The sequence below is a fragment of the Hemitrygon akajei genome, chromosome 15 (genome assembly GCF_048418815.1).
Source record: "Hemitrygon akajei chromosome 15, sHemAka1.3, whole genome shotgun sequence".
NCBI classification, from domain to species: domain Eukaryota; kingdom Metazoa; phylum Chordata; class Chondrichthyes; order Myliobatiformes; family Dasyatidae; genus Hemitrygon; species Hemitrygon akajei.
The window spans coordinates 16,666,032-16,689,142 of NC_133138.1; the positions used below are offsets into that span (position 1 = coordinate 16,666,032).

At 38.6% G+C, this 23,111-nt stretch overlaps 1 protein-coding gene across 1 annotated transcript in view; it reads right to left on the reverse strand.

Moving 5' to 3' along the window:
* Window positions 1-23,111, reverse strand: part of LOC140739190 (phospholipid-transporting ATPase VB-like) — a 293,630-nt gene that overhangs the window by 152,242 nt on the left and 118,277 nt on the right. Inside the window, exon 3 of the mRNA XM_073067239.1 lies at window positions 9,012-9,098. The gene's annotated coding sequence lies outside the window, so the exon portion shown is untranslated. The remainder of the gene's footprint in view (window positions 1-9,011; window positions 9,099-23,111) is intronic.

Below are 23,111 nucleotides of genomic sequence, written 5' to 3' on the forward strand. Positions count from 1 at the left end.
CACCAGCCAACACCCACCCCTCACCTGTGCGTCCTAACTCCACCTATCCCCTTCACCACTAGGTTCTACCCACCTATCATTCTTCACCTATCCTTAATCCCCCTAAATAGTCACCGTCTCATTCCTCGCTCCTCCGATCCTCTTTATGCTGGCTGCCTTCCCTCTCCACTCAGTCCTGATGCAGTTTTGACCCAAATGTTGATTGCTCTTTTTCCTCCACAAAGGCTGCTCAACCCACATAATCCATCCAGAAGTTTGTTTGTTTTGTAAAAGTCCCATTTTATTCTCTTCACATTCCCATCAAGTATCTCTAGATACTATGTACAATGACCATGGGAGGAAACTCAGCACGTCGATGAAACCCATGGCCCAGTAAAATGATAGAGCTAGACTGTTTTGAAAAAGTCCAGCTCCATTTCAGTACTATACAGGAAATGGTGAATACAAGTTTGTAATTAAAAGAAACAAGGTCATGGATCTGGCCCACATTTTACTGATAGTCAAGTCAAGTCCACTTTTATTGTCATTTCAACCATAACCGCTGGTACAGTACATAGTGAAAATGAGACAACGTTTTTCAGGACCATGGTGTTATATGACGCAGTACAAAAAACTAGACTGAACTACGTAATAAAAAAAACACAGAGAAAGCTACACTAGACTACAGACCCACACTGAACGGCATAAAGCGCACAAAAACAGTGCAGGCATTACAATAAATAATAAACAGGACAGTAGGGCAAGGTGTCAGTCCAGGCTTCAGGTATTGAGGAGACTGATAGCTTGGGGGAAGAAACTGTTACATAGTCTGGTTGTGAGAGCCTGAATGCTTTGGAGCCTTTTCCCAGACGGCAGGAGGGAGAAGAGATTGTATGAGGGGTGTGTGGGGTCCTTCATAATGCTGTTTCCTTTGTGGATGCAGCATGTAGTGTAAATGTCCGTGATGGCCAAAAGAGAGACCCCGATGATCTTCTCAGCTGACCTCACTATCCGCTGCAGGGTCTTGCGATCCGAGATGGTGCAATTTCCGAACCAGGCAGTGATGCAGCTGCTCAGGATGGTCTCAATACAACCCCTGTAGAATGTGATGAGGATGGGGGGTGGGTGATGGACTTTCCTCAGCCTTTGCAGAAAGTAGAGATGCTGCTGGGCTTTCTTTTCTATAGGGGTTGGCTTCTAATACCTGCTGCATAGATTCGCAATTTTTCCCCAAAATAACCCCCTGTACTTGCTACTACAGCAACTTTCATCTATTGTAATCAATTGTTGAAATCATTGGTTATGCTGTGCAAGTCCTGAATAATCAAGAACCCCTCAATCTCCACATTAAATATATCCAATGACTTGACCTTCACAGTCATCTGTGGCAATAAATTCCACCCTCTGGCTAAAGAAATTCCTCATCTTTTTTTTCTAAATGGATGTCTCTCTAATCTGAGGCTGTGCCCTCTGGACCTAGACTCCTTCAGTATAGAAAACATCCTCTCCACATCCACAGTATCTTAGCCTTTCAATATCTGATAGGTTTCAATAAGATCCCCCTCTTTCTTCTAAACTCCAGTGAATACAGAACACAGAGCCATCAAACGCTCTTCATATGTGAACCCTTTCATTCCCAGAATTATTTGCATTAACCTCCTCTGGACTCTCTCCAATGCCAGCACAACTTTTAGACAAGAGGCCCAAAAACTGCTCTCAATCCTCCAAGTGTGGTCTGACCGATGTCTTAAAAAACCTGAGCAAAACGTCATTGCTTTTATATTCTAGTCCTCTCAAACTGAATGCTAACATTGCATCTTCCTTCCTTACCACCAAATGAACCTGCAAGTTAACCTTTAGGGAATCCTGCATGAGGATTCCTAAGTCCCTTTGCACCTTCAACTTTAAAATTTACTCCCCATTTATAAATTCATTTATGTTTTTATCCCTTCTACCAAAGCGCATGACCAGACACTTCCCTTCACAATGTTCCATCTGTCACTTCTTTGTCTGTTCTCCTAATCTGACTAAGTCCTTCTGCAGACTTCCTGCGTTCTCAACACTACCTGCCTCTCTACCTATCTTTATGCCAACTGCAAACTTGGTCTCAAAACCATCAATTTCATCATTCAAGTTATTGACATGTAGCATGAAAAGCAGCAGTACTAACATCAACCCCTGCAGAATGCCACTAGCCACCAGCAGCTAACCAGAAAAGGCCCCCTTTATTCCATCTTTGCCTCCTGCCAATTAATACCATGGGATCTTATTTTGTTTAGCAGCCTGATGTACGGTGCTTTGTGAAAGGCCTTCAGAAAATTCATGCATACAACATCCTCTGACTCTCCTTTGTCTATCCCACCTGTTATTTCCTCAAGGAATTCCAACAGATTTGTCCGGCTAGATTTTTCCTTAAGGAAACCAAACTGACTTTGGCCTATTTTATCATGTACCTCCAAGTACCCTGAAATATCATCCGTAATAGAGGACTTCAACACCACTGAAGTCAGACTAAATGGCCTTTCTGCTGCCTCCCTTTCTTAAAGAGTGGAATAACATTTCCAATTTTCCAGTCCTCAAGAGCCATTCCAGAATCTAGTGATTTTTGAAAGATCATTACTAATGCCTCTCTTCAGATACTTCTTTCAGAACCCTGGGGTGTGGTCCATCTGAACTAGTTGACTTATCTACTTCAGACCTTTCAGCTTATTTAGCACCTTCTCCTTAGTAATATCAACTGCACTCACTTTTGTCCCCTGAAACTCTTGAATTTAATCTTTTTTCTCTTAATGGCTATTTTATTTGCCTTCTGTTGGTTGTTAAAAGCTTTCCAATCCTCTAACTTTCCATTATTTTTTGCTAAATTATAACATAAAAGCAAAAGAGAGGGCCTGTATTCAATTTACCCTGTCAGCCACAGTTGCATCATCCTTTCTTTAGAATACTTCTTTTGGATGAATTGATCTTGTGCTACCAGAGAGTTCAGCCATTGCATTCTGCTGTCATTCCTGCTCATGTTCCTTTCCAAACAACTTTGGCCAGCTAGTCTCTCATATTTCTATAATTCTCTTCACTCCGTTATAATACTGATACATCTGATTTTATCTTCTCCCTCTCAAAATGCAAGGTGAATTCTATCATATTATGATCACTGCCTCCTAAGTGTTCTTATATCTTAAGCTCCTTAATCAAATCTGGTTCATTACAAAACACCCAATCCCAGAATTGCCTTTCTCCTAATGGGCTCAAACATAAGTTGGCTCTAAAATATCATCACATTTGGCATTCTACAAGTTCCCTCTTCTAGGATCCAGCACCAACCTGGTTTTCCCCAATTTATCCACATATCGAAATCCTCCGTGACCATTGTCCTTTATACATGCCTTTGTGATCTCCCATTGTAAGTTGTAACCCAAATTCTGGATACTGTTTAGATTTGTTTTCATTTTTTAACTAACCTCACCCCCTCTACCTAACTGCCTGTCTTTTTGATACAGTGAGTATTCTTGGATATTAATTCCCCCAACTATGAACTTCTTTCAACCATAACTCAGTGATGCACACAACATAATACCTGCCAATCTGTAACTGCGCCACAAGATCATCTATCTTATTCCGTATGCTGTATGCATTCAAATACAAGATCTTCAGTCCTGTTTTCATCACCCTTTTCAATTTTGTTCCCATGTTATATTTGAACTCATCCCACTGACAGCAGTCTTGCCTTGTCATCTGTCTGTCCTTCCTCAGTCTCATTACAACACTGCACCTACATGTATACAGCCAGCCCCATTCTCAGCTATCTCATTTATGTCCCACCTTAGTGGCTATACAAAGAAAGCAGTGTGTAGTGAGACTGTGATGAAATACAGGAAAATTACACATCTTATGATACATCATCACACCTATAATTACAATATTATAATGCAAGAACTGCTATCTTTTCAAAACATAATATAATTAGACAAATCTGTTACTGTAATGCCCATTGAGTCCTACAGCTTCTGACCATATTAAAAAGTCAACACGAGAAGAAATCATTTATCAACAGGTTAGATAACACTCGCATCTGTGTATGAAAGGAAAGTAAATCTGTACAGTTTCATTTTAAATATATTTGTCTATCAGAATAGTTTTTTCTCAATTTCAGGTGAAGACGTTGGCGCTTGATTGGAACACAGAATCATGATTTTTTTAAATCACTGTCTTATGTGAAATTTCTTGCTTTGAAACAACAGTTCAGTGAAAAATGACAATAAATTACAAAATAAACAAACACTGCAAAAAATTATAAAGAGATTTGACGTTTTAAAACTTTGTTAGCAGAGGGGCAAGAAGCATGTTTCTTAAAAACCATTTCAAATGAAAAGTAGATGATGTTTAAATCTATTTTTAGCACTTAGTGGCACAGATTTTGCTCTGCATATAGAAACTATCATTAACGAAAAGAGAGTCTGATCTAAGTAGTATTAAGTCTAAAAGTTGCCAGAATATATAGCAATGAAATGTGCACTTCTGTAAGGAAATGAGACAACTGCCTAAAGATTAGTTTGATTTTCATAATGAAAATTGCATTTCACTTGAAATTGCTCCAATAAGTGGTTTTACTTGGTTTAAATCCCAATTTCCTGTGCATCTGAAATTCAGTGCTGTAGCAATCACATCACACTCTCCATCTTAATAAACTGATTTTGTCCAATCATGTTCAATGTGTCATCAGTTCTCGATGACAAATGATTGTGGCACACACAGACAGTGCTCAGCTACAAGCTGAGCATCTAGACACAGACAACTTTATCATAACTAAAGGGTCAGTGAGGGGGGGGGGGGGCAAGACAAGTAGAATAATTACTTGTGGATAATACTGCGGGGCTGTTCCCAATCGCACTCACATCCATTTCATGTGTGGTTTGATGTAGTCCTTTTAATATTTTTCCTTTCATATTTCAATTTGCATAGTTCTTCATCAATAGAATATCTTCCTTCAGCTAGTACTGCGAGGCACCAGGAACTATTCATTATTCCGTAACAGCTGCTCGTGCACTCGGATTGACATAAAGATTGAAATGACCTTCATTCTATTTATCACCTCCACCAAGGAAATTGGTTTTCACTTTGCACATACCAGCTATTGCAAGTCAGGAAAATAGGTAGTGGTTACTTGCATTTTCTTCAATGCAACCAATGATCCATCAAATAGTATATCAAACTGTAACAAATGGATTATTGAATTGTGTGCAGCTTTGTAATACCAAGCTAGAAACTCGTGATTGGCAGTTATTCTCAGATGGTAGGAGGTGTATAGTTACTTGCAAAGTAATGCTGAACTTAATGACTTACTTTCTAACCTACAATCTTTTTAAAGAATCAAACACTCCTTCCCTCAAAAAGTAATCAAAACTAAATCAATCTTTATGCGTCACATGCTTGTTAACTTCACAGCTAGAACATTTTTAATAAAGCACACTTTAAAATCTCTTGCTTCCTTATAAATTCAATTCATTTCTGCATCTTTTCATGACAATCCAGTGTGGCAAGTTGGAACAGGACAACTTGAAAATGAAAAACAAATAAATGGAAAAATAATTCAGATAGAAGAAAGATGATTAATGTATAACAAATGACTATCATTGACAAGCAGCTTCTGATGATGATAATAGAGACTACAGCGGTGGGAGCTACCAATTGAGGACCAACTGTGTTAGAGCATTGAACTAACAGGTTGACATTCAAGTATCAATATGAGTTTCTGGCTGCAAGGAAATGCAAAATCCAATTAGCTTATTATCAATATGGAAATGCTGATTAACAAGGCAGGTTTCATCTTCAACTGTTCTGGTTTCTTTTGCTTTATCGTATTTTCAGGCGTGTTAGTCTTTCTAGGCTCACCTAGAAAGACCTCTGACATGATCTTTAACATTCAAATGCCCTTTTAAAAACCTGAGATAACTTGAGAACAATCATTTAAAATACACTTAAGGAAGAGCTCCATTAAAAAAACTCAAAGAGTGCAGGTAGTTGCTTTGAAGGCTGCAAAAACCCTGCTGATTTTTGTCAGTATTCTATTCAATCAGTTTGTTTAAAGACCTAGCTCAAGAGATTTCACTTTATGCCCTTCTCCAAATATATCCCTATTAAATCAATCCTCTTTTTCAAATAAAAGGTGCTCTCTTCATAATGTTGTTCAATTAGAGCAGCTTAGATTTCTCTGGCTAAATTTAGACACTGCAACAGCATCGTCCTTTAAATATATCCTCATTCATAAACAAGGTGCAGACTGATGAACAGAATTTAACCTCAATTTACCCTTCACTTTGTATAATATTTGTGGTATTCTAGTGTGGTTTTGCATGCAGATTGCAATATTCATATATAGCTTTTGGCTTTTTTTGTGTGAGTGGGGGTGTCCAGATGTCAGTTTAAGCACAAGAAGATTTGGAACCATCTGATTGCTATTCTAAAATCAAGTTTTCTGTCAGGTGCCAGAAGTTGAAATTTTCATCAAGAAGCACAACACTGAGAAAATTCAAATCGTATCGGTATTGAAGTGTCACTGCCAATGAATTGTGATTGCCTTGAATCAGCTCCCTCTGGCTCTACCGAAAATGTTTTTCCCTTCAAATATTCATGCTTAGATCACATGATGACTGCTTATAACTGGCAGTTTAAGAGCAGGGCACAAAATTTGCATTTGAATTTGGATCCCAATTTGCATGATTAAGTGGTCTTAAATATTTAGAATCAAGAAGTTTTCTGATTACTATTAAGGCTGTCTAACAAAAAAAGCATCCGGTGAGCTTTGGGAGTCCATGCAGACAGTGAGGTGCATACTTAAGAACCTTACTTGTAGCAATTGCTCTGCAGATGACCAGAAAAACTACAGAGTTGCGGGCACAGCTCAGCAATTCATGGGAAGTAGCTTCCCCTCTGTGAGCTCTGATTATGCTGGCAGCTTTACTGAGGTAGTGAGAAGTAGACAGACCCCAGACATTCTCTCTTCTCCCCTGTCCCATCAGGCAGAAAATACAAAAGCAAGTACCATCAGGCCCAAAGACAAATTCCATCCCTGTTATCAAGCTCTTGAATGGACCTCTTGTATGATAAGAACTCACAATCTCCCTTGTTATGACCTTGCACTTTATGGTTTACCTGCACTGGATTTCCTCAGCAGCTTTTAAATTTTACTCTGCATTGCATGTGACAATGATAAATCAATAGCAAGGATTATGGGCAGAGAAGTGAAACAAAGCAACATGTTTCTCAGGAGAAACGTCAACAATGTTAATACATATATAAATGTTCCTTTAGATAGGTGTCAATAATTCTAGGTAATTCTCTTGAAAAGACAATAGGATAAATACATGTCTAATGTTGTGAAAAGAAGATGAAATCTCTATTATATTGAATGTTTCTTAAGTAGCGTTGTCTACTGGAACAAAGTTCAAAGTGAATTTTATCAGATTACATACAGTATGTCACCACGTACAACCCTGAGATTCATTTTCCTGCGGGCATACTCAACAAATCAGTAGAATACTAACTGTGACAGGATCAATGAAAGATCAAGTAGAATGCAGAAGTCAATAAACTGTGCAAATGCAAATATAAATAAAAATCAAAAAATAACCAAAATATGAAATAACAAGATAGAGTCCTTAATGTGAGCTCATTGGTTGTGGGGACAGCTCAATGGATAGGTAAATGAGTGTCGTTATCTCCTTTGTTCGAGAGACTGATGGTTGAGGGGTAGTAATTGCTTTTGAACCTGGTGGTGTGAATCCTGAGGCTCCTGTACTTCCTACCTGATGGCAGCAGTGAGAATGGCCTGGGTGGTGAGGATCTTTGATGACGGATGCAGCTTTTCTACAACAGCATTTCATATAGATGTGCTTAACGGTGGGAAGGGGTTTACCCGTGATATACTGGGGTGAATCCACTAGCTTTTGTAGAGACATTGGTGTTTCCAGACCAGGCCATGATGCAGCCGGTCAACACACTCTCCACTACACATCTATAGAAGTTTGTCAAGGTCGTCAAAGAACAATAACATAGCATAGCATGGAATTTATTTATTTATTGAGTTACAGGGCAGAATTAGATGTTACAGCCCTTCAAGCTGCAGAACTAGCAGCACCTGAATTAACCTTAGCCAAATCATAACTTAGTGACCAATTAACTGACTAATCAGTACGTCTTTGGACTGTGGGAGGGAACTGGAGCACCCAGAGGAAGGCCAAGCTTTCCACAGGGAGCTGGGTGTGATGTACAAACTTCTTGCCGAGGTCGCCGGGATTGGACTCTGAACTCTGACACCTTGAGCTCTACTAGCGTTATGGTAACCGCTATGCTACCGTGGTGAGCATGGTTTGTTCAATCACTTCACTGACAGGTAACTAATTTAGCCACTACCACATCCGGCAGTGGAGCTTAAAAGTCAAGGAAAGAAGGTCACAAAATGATAATTGACTATAACCTCTATCCCATCTACTACAAGAAGATGCTCAAGAAAACTTATGCTTGGCCAAGAGATTACACAGTAAATGTGAACACAGCTGCACAAGCTACAAGTCATGTAAGCAGGCAAATTTACTAATCCCATGCCCAACAGATCATAGTTTATGCTGCAATAGCATAAGGATGGTTTACTTATCCACACAACTCCAGTGTGCAACTTCCTCCTAGGTGGACAGGATCTGGAAATTTAACTCACCTTCCATGTGCTTTTCAATTTTGTTTACAGGCACACTATTTTTCCCATAAGAATCACTAATCTTGGGCTAGCACTGTAACAAAAATATATTTCTTTCAACCCCCCAAATAAGCAAACTGCAAAGATAATCTGAGGCTAAAATCATGTTATTAAAATGAAATCTATGCACTGCAATTATTAAAGTTATTTCAGGCAATTTCAGTTTCATAATGAAGTATGCTATATATAGTCTATGTGCATCAGCAATCTCTTTTAGTAAATGCTTAGATTGTGGAATCAAGAGAATAGTATACCCATACATTTAAAACAATGACAGACTTACCACATTGTCGATTCTTCATTCGAGTACCAAATCCTTGGAACTTCTCGTCTTCAAATAACTTTGCAATGCCAACTTTAAAAAACAAATCTGTGTAAAGAAAAGGTAATGCTCAGTTATACTTGCTCTAAATGTAACAAGTTTATCTATTCTAATAACCACTTTCCAATGTATTTTGAACACTGACTTCCTGCAGGTAGTCTTATCACATCGCCATTTTCTCAACTTAATGCAAACAATGAAAATCAGGAACAAAGGAAAAAAGAAATCTGATTGTCAGGAAAAGATATATAAAGTGATACACTTACAGGCATCCCAACTTTTGTCTCTGCATTTTATACTTAAAAAAAATAACATATCCAGTTATTTACCATTTCATTTAACCTTGACTGATTTCTATGCCATTCACAAGATAACTGTGAGCAGATTGTGAGCTTTAGTTAAATCCCGATCATGGGTAAAATTATCTACAGAAAAAGGATAAAAACTAGAGATTCAAACAAGGAAACCAATAGACAAGGAAACTATTAGAATATTCAAAGGTTTTATGGAACTCTTGAAAACAAGACCAAATACATCATGTTTCAAAGCTATTATGCCATTATTAACAAGTAATTGTAGATTCTGCCTCATCTTTGCCAACATTTCCAGTTCTGGATCCACTTTCCTGTATATTCAGAGTTTTTTTTCAAAGCCATAATTAATCCCCAGGTATTAATTTCAATCCATTTTAAAATGTTTAAAAAATGCTGCGCAGCTAAAGATCAAAAAAAGATATTGCTCCATGAAATATTAAAGTTTCCTATGAAATAAGTGCTGAACAAACTTACTAGCAGGGGGTAGCCCTGATATCACAGAACTGGATAAAAGTTTATGGAAAAGGATCTTCATGTCATAGAGTCATACAGCCCAGAAACAGGCCTTTCAGCCTAATTCACCAATACTGATTAAGCTATCTTCCTGAGTGAGTCCAATTTGCCTTCTAAATATTTCCATCTAACAATGTTGTCCAAACATCTTTTAAATATTAAAAATTTTAGCAACACACACAAAATGCTGGTGGAACGCAGCAGGTCAGGCAGCAGCTATAGGGAGAAGCGCTGTCGACGTTTCGGGCCGAGACCCTTCGTCAGGACTAACTGAAAGGAAAGATAGTAAGAGATAGGAAAGATAGTAAAAGATAGTAATCTCTTACTATCTTTCCTTTCAGTTAGTCCTGACGAAGGGTCTCGGCCCTTATAAATTTTATCTTTCTCTGCCACTTCCTCTGCCAACTTATTCCAAATGCATACCACCTATCTTGGGTCATAAAATCAAAGAGGATCAATTTGGATGGATCTAGGAAGCTGTAAGGTGCAGAAAAATTGGTGGGAGTTACACATGCACCCACAAACACACGACAGAGAAAAATAGGAAATTATATGTACATAAAAAAGAGTGTAATACAATGATCATTGAGAAACTTTAAACTAGATACAGACTGGGAAAACTAAGTCGAAAATGGATTCATAAGCTGCACAAGGGATTGTATTCCAGATCAGTGTAATAAGTAATAAACAAGAGAATAATTAATTTTAAATCTAATATTATGATGAGAAAGAGGTAGTTAAGAGGCCTTTTGGGAGCAGAGATAATAAAGTGATAGAGTTATTGAAATGACATGGTTCAATCACAAATGTGGAACTTAAATCGAAATAAAGGAGTTTGAAAAAAGACACAAGTTGCAAATTGATTATAGTAGACAGGATACTGGGTCATGAGGTGGTAGAATAACAAAGCAATGGCTAACAATTAAAGAACTACTACATAGCTTATAAATAATATGTACCGAATTAAGACAATTGGAAAAGAGTACCGTTGACGTTTCGGCCCGAAACTTCGACTGTACTCTTTTCCACAGATGCTGCCTGGCCTGCTGAGTTCCTCCGGCATTTTGTGTGTGTTGCTTGGATTTCCAGCATCTTCAGATCTTCTCTTGTTTGTAACTAAATCCATTTCTGTCATAATAGGAAGCCTCTTGAAAGTACTGGAGAATTACAGGGTCAGAGAGAGCCAGCATTAGTTAAAAAGTAAGTAAATAAATAAATTAATTAACATCGGAGAGGCTAAAGGGGTTGAAAACTAATAAAATCCCAGGACATGATGGCTTGCAGTTAAGGGTTCTTAAGGAGTTGACTTTGAAGAAAGCAGTTGCCATCTTCCCGAAATGTATAGATTCTAGAATGGTTCCCAATGATACCAAATCAATTCCCACTTCAGGCGTCCAGTTATTGATTACAGATCAGCATCCAACACAATCACACCCTCAGTACTAATCAACAAGCTCCAAAACCTGGGCCTCTGTGCCTCCCTCTGCAACTGGATCCTGAACTGCACTCAGAGCAAATCAGAAATAACATCTCCTCCTCACCAACAATCAACACTGGCATACCTCAAGGATGTGTGCTTAGCCCACTGCTCTACTCACGTTGCAACCACGACTACATGGCTAGGCATAATTCAAACACCATCTGTAAATTTACAGTTGACACAATTATTGTTGGCAGAATATCAGGTGGTGACAAGCAGCACACAGGAGTAAGATAGACCAGCTGGTTGAGTGGTGTCACAACAACAACCTTGCACTCAATGTCAATAAGACCAAAGAACTGATTGTGGACTTCAGGAAGGAGAAGTCAGGAGAACACACACCAGTCTCATTGATGGATCAACAGTTTCAAGTTCCTTGGTGAAAAAACATCCTGAGCCCAACAATTATAAAGAAGGTACAGCAGCAACTATATTTCTTTTGGAGTTTGGGGAGATATGGTATGTCACCAAAGACTCTTACAAATTTCTTTAGATGTACTGTGGAAACATTCTGACTGTTTCAGGGCCAGCAACTTCAAATTCAACAAGCTCCCTCATGGGTACTAGCCTCCCTACCATTGAGGACATCATCAAAAGGCAATACCTCAAGAAGGTAGCAACAATCATTAAGAACTCTCACCATTCAGTACATGCCATAGTCTCATTACTAACATCAGACAGGTGGCACAGGAGCCAGAAGAGACAGCCACAGACACATACAATGTTTTAGAAACAGCTTCTTCCTCACTGCTAAATTTCTGAACAGACAATGAAACCATGAACACTATCTCACTGTTTTGCTCTTTCAGCACTTATTTTTGTATATTCTTTTTGTAACTTGTAGTAAATTTTGTATATTGCACGGTACTGCTGCTACAAAACAACTGATTTCTCAACATACAGTATGTCTGTGATTAAAAAAGGCAAACATCAATAGAACAACAAGATTTGCAATTCCATCAATGAGTATTCAGTGCCAAAATAATCTATTATTGCAAATGTTTGGCTGCTGAATTTCCAAAATTCAAGGATGCACCGACATCTATCATTGAAAACACTACACTAATTAAAACTAAATTTCATCTTCAATTGAGCCAGTGCCCTGGGTATGGCCTCCTCTACATTGTTGAGACCTGACATAAAATGGGGGACTGCTTTGTCGAGTTCCTGTTTCAACATATTGTTTCACAGCATCCTCTTTTGCCACAATGAGGCCGCTCTCGGGTGGAGGAACAACCCCTCTAGGTAGCCTCCAACCTGATGGCATGAACATCAATTTTTCTTTTTCTTGCTTTTTGCCTCCCTTCTTCTGCTCTCCACTCTGACCTCTTCCCCTCACCTGACTATTTCATCCACCTGCTACCCCTCCCTTCCCTTTCTCCCATTGCATACTCTTCTCTCCTATCAGATTCCTTCTTTGCTAGCCTTTTACTTTTCCCACCAACCTGGCTTCACCTATCATCATTTGCATCATCTTATTCCCCTCCTCCCACCTTTTTAATTCCAGCATCTTCTCCCTTCCTTTCTGCTCCAGATGAAAGGTCTTGTCCTGAAATATTGACTGTTTTGTTCATTTCTGTAGATGCTGTGTAATTTGCTGAGTTCCTGGATTTCCAGCAACTGCAGAATCTCTTGTGTTCAATAGGATTACTTGTTTTAGGGATAAAAATTGAGAAAAAAATGCTTGGAAGCTGTACTTTTATGAGGGAGTCCAGCTTTCTGGGTGGTGGAGAGTGGGTCTGGCAAGGGGAAGAATGGAACCAATATCAAATTTTGATCAGCATGAAGCTTATTGTATTGGCCAAATGACTTACTCCTATTCCTCTTTCTAATGTTGCATTTTCTTGACACTACAAGTCAGCAGATACATTCCAATATGCTATCTAAGCACTCTGCTCACCTCTACACTTTTGGGATAGAAATATATAGAGAACAGGCAGGAATTATTTTGGACAACAAGGTGCAAAAATTCTTCTGTGCTTTGCACCATGATGTTGTGTATTATCTATTAAATTGTTATGATCAAATTTTTCCTTGGGAAGCTGCTGAACAAAATTCAGTTAAAAGACCCACAGGTGAAGTTCAGAACAAACACCTTCAAAACCATTTTGGCTAATGTTGGATTTGCTTGAGGAGCTAGAATGGGATTTTCATACAACTCTAAAGGCAAGAAAAAAATGGACAAAATGAGTTATGAGTTATGGGATGGAAAAACTCCAAAGTTGTCGTAATAGGTTTTAATTGAAAAATTAATAGCCTGTTTCAGTTTAATGACCAGTGACCATGACTACCAATAAACAGTAAAATGGGCATTGCATATAGAATTACAATTAAACTCATAAATTAAATGCAGTTCAAAGCCCAGATTCCTATGCAAATTGGGTGGTTTTGTGTACATTGCTATCAAAACATAATTAAATTTAAGACAGTTTGTTTGCTATTGACATACCACAGATGACAAATAACACTAGTCTATTTGTTATAGATGCAGACTAATTTTCAAATTGCCCAAAGGCAGGATTTGAAGCCATAGATTTATCTGTTTCAAACAATACAGATTAATAAATTAAGAGGTCTTAAGTTCTTTTTTAAACACTAACTACATTTTTACAAGATCCACCATCCAAATAAATGTATCTAAGGTAAACACCAATAGTTATTTAGCATACATTTTAAATGGATTAGAAACAGTGAAGGTTTGTTAATTGCTGGACAATTCCACAAAGTAATAGACCACTTATTGTCATGTCCAATAATTTTTCACATAACTTCTTGCACAAGGTGGATAGAGCTTGCTATTCTCTTCCCATTGGTGAATATGTTCTTATTATAATTGGACAGTCAAGAATGACAATGGATAACAGAAAAACAGAAGATAAAGACACAACTTGGGCCCCTAATCTCAGAAAGGATGCATTGTCATTGGAGAGAATCCAGGGAAGATTCATGAGCATGTTTCTGGAAATAAAGGGGTTAACACATGAGGAGTGTTTGGCAGCTTTGGGCCTGTGCTCGCTGGAATTTAGAAGAATCCATGGGGATCTCATTGAAACTTACTGAATATAAAGTGGATGTTTCCTCTGGTGGGGGGGATCCAGAACTAGAGGGTACAGCCTCAGAATTGAGGGGTGACCTTTTAGAACAGTGGTAACGAGGAATCTTTTTAGCCAAAGAGTGGTGAATCTGTGGAATGCTCTGCCACAGACTGTGGTGGAGGCCAAATCCATGGATATATTCAAAGCAGAAGTTGATAGATGGTTGGGCCATCAAGGGATATAGTGAGAGGGCAGGTGTATGGGGTTAAATGGGATCCAGGATCAGCCATGATGAAATGGCAGAGTGGACTCAATGGGCTGAATGGCCTAATTCTGTTCCTATGTCTTATAGTCTTATGGTAAACAATAGTGGGAGAGGACCTCTTTTCCATTTGCTCTCAGATACAGAATTTGCAAATGCTCAAAGAACATGTTCTGAATGAAACTTCAAAAGGATGGGCAAAAAAAATCTGTAACCCCCTGGGTCGCCTCAGGCTCGTTCAGCTCGTTCTCGTCTGGGGGAGCAGCCTTCAGCCCCGCCAAACTGGGTAATCAGCTGGTGTGGATGCTGTGTGATGTCCCCACCTCGCCCAAAAACAGACAGTACACCATATGCGATTAAATGAGTACAATTTATAAAGGTTACTATAACTAAGTGATTAATAACGATACAGTATATATGAAGGAAAAACAATAAAGAAAAGGCGCCAAACTTATCAAAGTCCAAACCACTTCGTGCACAACCATTGGAGCTCAATTACTGAAGTCTTCTGGCCACCATTCGATCCCCTCTGAACTCCTCGACTCGCAGCTTAGGACCACCCGAAGTGGTCAACCAAGCACATCTAGCTTTATCTCCTCTCCTCGGAGTACCTCCTGGCCTTGGACCCCCCCTTGGGGTCCGTTCCTCGCCCAGCTTACAGCATCGCGTCCTCTCTCTCTCAACCCCTCGCACCGATCTCCCCAAAAGCCCGCCAACAATAGCTTACAGACTCAGAAGAAAGAACAACATTAATCCCAATTGGTTTACAAAGGAATACAATTCTCATTATCAGTAAATTTTAACCCAAACAAGCTTCCAGCACTCTCTCGCAACAAAGAAGCATTCCTGCTTTTAACAAAACAAAGAAGCCATTTTGATTACATACACAGTTACAAAGAAAAAAGAAGAAACCCCCTTTACAAATCTATTTCCACAGTTAATGATTTTCCCCTAATATGAAATAATGCCATCAGTTTCCTCTTAATTTTGTTTGCTAACAAAATATTTCACAATCTAAATCAAGAATCTTATAAGAATGTATTTTGTTTTCTGTGCATTCAAAATAATGGTGCACTTGTGGTAAATCGGTGAAATTTTATTAATGGAGCCAAGGCAAAATTACTTTAAAATTAATAGAGTTAAACTTGAATGAAGCACAATTTAAAATATCACAATACTTAAAATACATACATGACTAAATAAATGAATTGGAGCAGGAATACAAGACAAGGTTCATCAAGAAGACTCCACCATCCAATGCTGCTTCAATTTTCCCTCTATCATATTGGTGCCCAATCAATTATTTCTGTTGATCTAGATTATATTATTAGATTGCTCATCAAAGTCCTCTGGAGCAAAGCATTTAGTTAAGTGAAGAAATGTATCTTCCTGCACCAAATGTTTCTTCTCTTGCAATGCCAGCCTCTCAGATTATAACTTGGAGGTCCCCGTACCTTCTGAAATCAGTGGAAAATACACCATGACTATTCAATATGTCCTCTTTGGACAACAGTCTCATCCTGGGACAACCCACCAATTCCACCACAAATCTAACAAATATTTCTCATACCTTCCTTGACATAAATCAATTGTTTGAGATAGAGTGATCAAAGCTGTATGCACACTAAGCATGATCCCAATTCAGATCTTTATTATTCATCTTAACTTTTGTAAACCTGTATCCAATCATCTTCCAATGTAGTTTATCATGTCAATGGTTTTCTCCACAGCTCCACTTTTACTTGATGTTAGTTTTTCCTCACTAAGTCTCATTGCAATGATTTACTTTGAAAAAACTCCATTATTTTCAAGAGCATTGGCATATACTTGGGAAAATGCTTTCAAACGGACTATTTTAACACTTGCATTGCCATTTTTGAGGAGGTGCGTTTGCCTTGTTTACCTCAGGAAATGAAGATAAATGTGAGAGAGGAGAAAAGAGCATTTTCATTAGCTTAATGAAACAACGCACACAAATCATATCTTATAGAAAATGCAGGCTAAAAATCAGTGCAGTGGCAGGTATGACAATGTGAATATGCAAATTCAATTGATTAGAAAATTAACTTTATCCACATCTGAAAGAAAAACTGTATTATGAAACCCAGACTGCATTTGTTATGCTGAAAGGGTAAATATGTTAATGAATGACCCTAATTAAAACTAAAATATATGCAAAGATAAGGATGATTACAAAATACAGAAACACTGCAATGCCTGCAGTGGAAGAAAATCTTGCTCTTTCCTGCCCATTCCCTAACCTTCTGTTGCTGCAAGGTATAAGTATAGAAGGATTTTAACAAGGGTTAATTAGCTGGACAACTAATTCAATTAATTTCACCAAACTTGAGAAGGAGCAACAGCTGCAACACACATGCAGTGCTGAACGAAGGGTGAAAAAGGCCTGCTCCCTCATCTTTTGTTGTTGTTAGACAAAGAACCAAATAATTTAACTCATAAACAAGCAAGTTAATGATGATGCACAGAAGAGTGTAATCAAGAGAAAAGATTTCACCAAGAGTGTTGTGTTCAGTTCTGGTCACCTCATTATAGGAAGGATGTGGAAGCTATGGAGAGGGTGCAGAGGAGATTTACCAGAATGTTGCCTGGATTGGAAAACAAGTCTTACGAGGCAAGGTTAGCAGAGTTGGGACTTTTCTCTTTGGAGCATAGAAGGATGAGAGGGTACTTGATAGAGGTCTACAAGATTATGAGAGGCATAGATAGGGTGAATAGCCAGTACCTGTTTCACTGGAGGGCTTATGTACAAAGTTAAGGAAGGGATGTTTAGGGGAGACATCAGGGGTAAGTTTTTTTTTTTTTACACAGAGGGTTGTGAGTGCCTGGAATGACTTGCCAGGGATGGTGGTGGAGGCTAAAACATTAGGGGTATTTAAGAGCCTCTTGGACAGGCACATGGATGAAATAAAAATAGAGGGTTACGGGGTAGTGTGGATTTAGTACTTTTTAAAGGAATATATGGGTCGGCACAACATCAAGGGCTGAAGGGCCTGTACTGTGCTGTAGTATTCTAGTGTCTAAGATACAAAATGAAAACTTAGGGGAAATAACTGCAGTCAAACAAATCCAGTTCATTATTAATCAAAGAATAGCACACAGGAAACAAAGTTCTTAATTTCTGTATGCTGCCAGATATCAAGCTGGGTCTGAAACTAGATTCCAACAGACATCAACATGGAGAATGAACCTTTGGATAGAAGCAGCAGACCAAAACAACTTTCATCATTACACAGACTATGCACTTTGAGATAAGGAAGAATTGGGTTCTTTCTGAATGCAGGAACTGATACATGCCAAACAACCATCATTATCCACTTGCAATACATGTCCTGAATAAGCTCTGAAAGCAACTAATCCAATATTAATGAGGGAATGAAAAGAACACCCAATTTCAAATAAATAATCCCATCAATTTAAAAAATTGATTGTATTATTGTTTATTGATTTACAAATCAGATCTCAGATTTGCTACCCAAAATATAAAACCTGAATAATTTGTTTGAATGTTTCATCTAATTACAACAAATTGTTCAGTCATAATAATTGCCAGGATGATCAATTTGTCTAAGTTAATTCACTCTACTTAACCTCCAGAATTCAACTATTAGGCCACGTTTGGAGTAAGGTTTCACTGAGATATGGATACAACATGGTTCCATTAAAACTCATCTGGGTATCACTAAGAGGTTTTAATGTTAAATCCATTAACACTATCATCAGTTTGTTGGATAAGAATTAAACATTTTTTTAAATTTAAAAGATTTGGTATAGAGTACTCAAAAACTTACTAATTTATATGTTCTAAAATCCATGGCATGCATTCAACAGATATGCATGGAGAGAGTAAAAGAAATCAATCAGTGCAGGCCAATAAAAAGAAAGGAGGTGAAAGTGGAGCAGCCATTGTTGGAGTGGAGCATTGTTAGAGTGGTCAGGCTTTTTATGAAATTTGAGAGAACTCCAGACTCCCTGATAACTACATCTGCACAAAGTACATCGAGCTGCAGCTCCTTAGAGACCATGTTAAGGAAATAGATAGATAGGAGCTACAGGGTGGCAATCACCCCCAAGTTGCAGGAGCCAGGTCCTTGAGTGACTGTCATGAAAGGCAATAGGCAGCTAGTGAAGAGTACCCTTGTAGTCATTCCACTCAATAATAAGAATACTACTATGGACTGTTGTTGGGGGTAGGGGAGGGGATATGACCTAGTGGGGGAAGCCACAGTGACCAGATGTCTGGCTCTGTGACTCAGAATGGCATGGGGGAGAAGAGGATTGCAGTAGTGAGAAGAAATTCCATAGTTAGAGGGGGAAAAAACAGATTCTGCGGACATTAATGAGACACCTGGATGGATAGGTTGCCTCCCAGGGGTCAGGGTCACGATGTTTTAGATTGGGTCGACAGAATTCTAAGTGGGAAGGGGGAATGCCAAAAGTCATGGTATTGGTACCAATAACGTTGGTAGGAAAAGGGAGGAGGTCCTGAAGGGAGTTAGGCAGCAAGCTGAAAAGCAGGATCTCCAAGGTAGTAACCTCTGAATTGCTGCCTGTGCCACGTGCTGTGAAGGTAAGAATAGGATGATTAGGAAGATGAATGCATGGCTAAAGAATTGCTGCAGGGGGCAGGGTTAAAGGGTTTTGGATCATTGAGATCGCTCTGAAAAGGTATGACCTGTACAAAAAGAATGGGATACCGATACCATTGTGGACAGTACTAGAGCTGTTGGGGAGGGTTTAAACCAATGGTTCCTATCCTATTTTATGCTATGGACCAATATCATTAAGCAAGGGGTCCATGGACCCCTGCTTTAAACTAATTTGGCAGGGAGATAGGTACTGCAGTAATAGGGCTGAGGATGGGCAGTTGGTATACAACTAGATGTAGTGTGCAGTGACACTGTGAGGAAGGACAGGCAGATAATAGGGCAAAGGCGCAGTTAAATTGTGTTAAAGTGTAACAGGGGGCCTAAAATCAAAAAGGATGATGAAGACAGGATGGGAAGCATATATTTAAATGCACGCTTTATACAAATCGACGTAGATGATTTTGTAGCACAGTTAGACATTAACAGGTATGCGGCAAAACTGAGTTGTGGCTGAAAAAAATTCATTGTTGGGAGCTTAACATCCAAAGATACACATTGTATCAAAAAGACAGACAGGTAGGCAGAAGGGATGGGTGGCTCTATTGTTTAAAAAAAAGAATCAAATCGTTTGAAAGACATGACTTTGGATTAGAAAATATAGAATCCTTTGTGTGTTGGATAAAGAAACTGCAAGGCAAAAAGACTTTGAAGGGAATTATATACAGGTCTCCAAAGAGTAGTCAGGACATGGACTACAAAGTACAACAGGAGATAGAAAGGCATATAAAAAAGGACAATGTTGCAAAAGTCATTGGGGAATTCAATATGCAGGTAGATTGGGAAAATTCAGTTAGTGCTGGATTCCAAGAGAGGGAATTTGTAGAATGCCTATGAGATGGATTTTTACAGCAGCTTGAGGTTGAGCCTATTATGGGAATGATAATTCTGGATTAGGTGTTGTGCAATGATCCAGATTTGATTATGAGCTTAAGTTAAAAGAACCCTTAGGAAGCAGTGATCATAATATGGTAGAATTCACCTTACAATTTGAGAAGAAGCTAAAGTCAGATCTTTCATATTGAAAGAAACAGAAACAATGTTGTTAAGATCTTGTGGTAGTGCAGAAAATTGGGAAAAATATTTTGTTAGGAGTTTGAGGAGATTTGGTATCAAAAATACCCAATCACCATTCTAAAAGGATGCCTTTCCATTCTGAGGCTGTGTCCTCTGGTCTTAGACTCCAGAGGAGTCTAAGAATGTACAGGACATTGATGAGACTACATCTGGAGAATTGCATTGACTTTTGATTGCTTTATCTAAAGCAGAATGAACTTGCACTAGCGACAGTTTGGAGAAGCCAAAGGCTCATCAGGTTGACTACTGAGAAGAAGGGGTAAGCTTATGGAGGACAAGGATGCATTATTGTGCAGATTGGTGAAGTTGTCACTGAAAAAGAGAATGGGATGAGTTTCTTACTGAAACAAAAAACATTTTTTATGGGGTGGGGGGGGGGAGAAGTGTTAGTAGAGTTGATGCTAAAAAAAAATTCCCACAGCAGGGGGCAGCATTTAAAAAATAACACCCATTTAAGAGCAAGATGAGGAGAATTACTTTCTCTCAGAAAATAATGACTTTAGAATTCTTTAATCCAGAAAACTGCAGGGTTGAATGATTGAATTTTTGCTTTAAGGGTGATTGACTGATTTTTAGAGTTGAAGGTTATGGATAAACAGACTGGATAGTAAAGCAAGATCAAGATCAGATCAATGATGTAGCCAGCTCTTGTTCCGATTTAAATTTTTTTTTTGAAAGCAAGAGCAAGCAAGCAAAAGAGGAAGGATAATTCCAAGACGTGCCTTAGGATTAAAATGCATTAGCAATCCTAACATTTACTGATGCACTGTACAAGGTACAGGAAATGGGTTGCAAGTAAGAAATGCTTTACCAAACATGTGGCACTGCAGGTCAATTTGGACAGTGAGGTTAATTGTTGGGTTAGTTTTGATTAACACAGATCAGTATAACAGCTGGAGAGTTGCATCTGCAACAGTTTGAAAAATAATAGGAAGCTTTACTGTAAAATTTGCCTCAAGGTCTATTCCATAAATTAAACAACTTGATTACAAACATCCATGTCTAAAAATTTATCTCACCTTTTCCCCCCAGTACACATTGTGCCATGTATTGGCCAGACAAACTCCTGAAAAAAGTCACTAACATTGGAAGCAACATTACAATTTACATCAAGAATGGTGCACAGATGAGATTCCTGACAGGACAAAGCACAACTGAGGCACAAGTGGAAGCTCTTTGCTGCACACAATTGATAAGCAGGTGGCAAGTGTTAAATGTGCACTCCCCAGAACAGACCAGCACTAGCGCGCATACAATCACCACAGCGGATAGCACCAATACACCATTAACCATCCAACAAATGATTCCATCTGCACCCTGCCCTCTCCTACACCTTTCCTCCAAACCCTCCCCCCCCCAGTCAGAGAGCAAACATCTTAACAAATGATAGGTTTTGCAATGTAATTCATCTGTTTGATGCCCGACAGTAGTAATGAAATGCCATCCTGCACTGTTGAAATTAGAGGTGTCTTATTATAGGTGTACGCATCAAGATACAGCAAAAAGCTCATCTTGAATACTTTTGAACAAATCAGATCACTACACAGTAGACTAAGGTAGAACAAAATACAATAAAACAATAACAATGTACAATAAAGTGTAACTGCTACAGAGGAAGTGAAGTGCAAGTAGACAATAAAGTGCAAACTCATAGCGAGTTAGAGTGTGAGATCAAGAGTCCGTCTTATTGTACAAGGGAAACATTTAGCAGTCTTATCACAGTGGAGTAAAAGCATTAAATTCCATAGATCAGTATTAACCACTCAGATAGCCCCTATTCAAATAACACGATACTTGCAACTGCAACCAAATTATTACAAGAGCAATGACTGGTAAACACACTGAACAATTACAAGTACATAGGTAACTACAGTATGCAAAGATATAAACAAGCATTGAAAGTTGGTCATCAAGGGAAAAAAATTATACAGCCTAGTCCAACAATATCCACAATGCCATTGTAATCTATGACAGCCATGGATGCTGATGAATGGCCGATTCACGAAATAGACCTGAATTCAAAGAGAGGGAACTGGATCGCATACTAGGGAAAAAGATGTGCTCACCAACACAAATGGTCAAACAAATTTCACCCTCACTGTAGTTGTGTGTCTTTGTGTATCACCCTACAGAAATACCTTAAGTATTTAAGTCAAATTGGTAAGATACAGAGTTTTATTTGCTTGATTTGAAAGGAAAAGGAAATCATTACATTATATGCGCAAGTCCTGATATGATCCAGTAAATAACTTGTTTCTCTGAATGGATTTTGCAATTGAGTGGGATACGATATCAGAAAGGTATGGTTATTTTCTTCTACCTCCTATTCAAACCTGCATACCAATTACCTATTGTTATCAAGTCAATCATAAATGAAAACCACATTTATTGTGGAAAATATGTGAGGGAAACTCAATGCTTTAACTGATTGGTCTGATTTTTAACTGGCAGCTTTCTACCAGCTGGGGAGTGATGTGTTTTGATATTTCCCCCCCAAGTAAAAATATCCTGTCATTCAAGGTGGTCTTGGATATTTTGGTGTAAGAGATGAAACAACATAAGGTGGCTGATGTATAAATAAGGCATGCTGATCGCAAGCAGGCTGTTGCAACCTTGACTAAGAATCAAAGTTTTACCTTGCCGGCCAGTAGTGCAGTGGCATCTGCACTGGACTTCAACAAGAGTTGTCCCATGTTCAAATCTGGCCAGCTCCTTA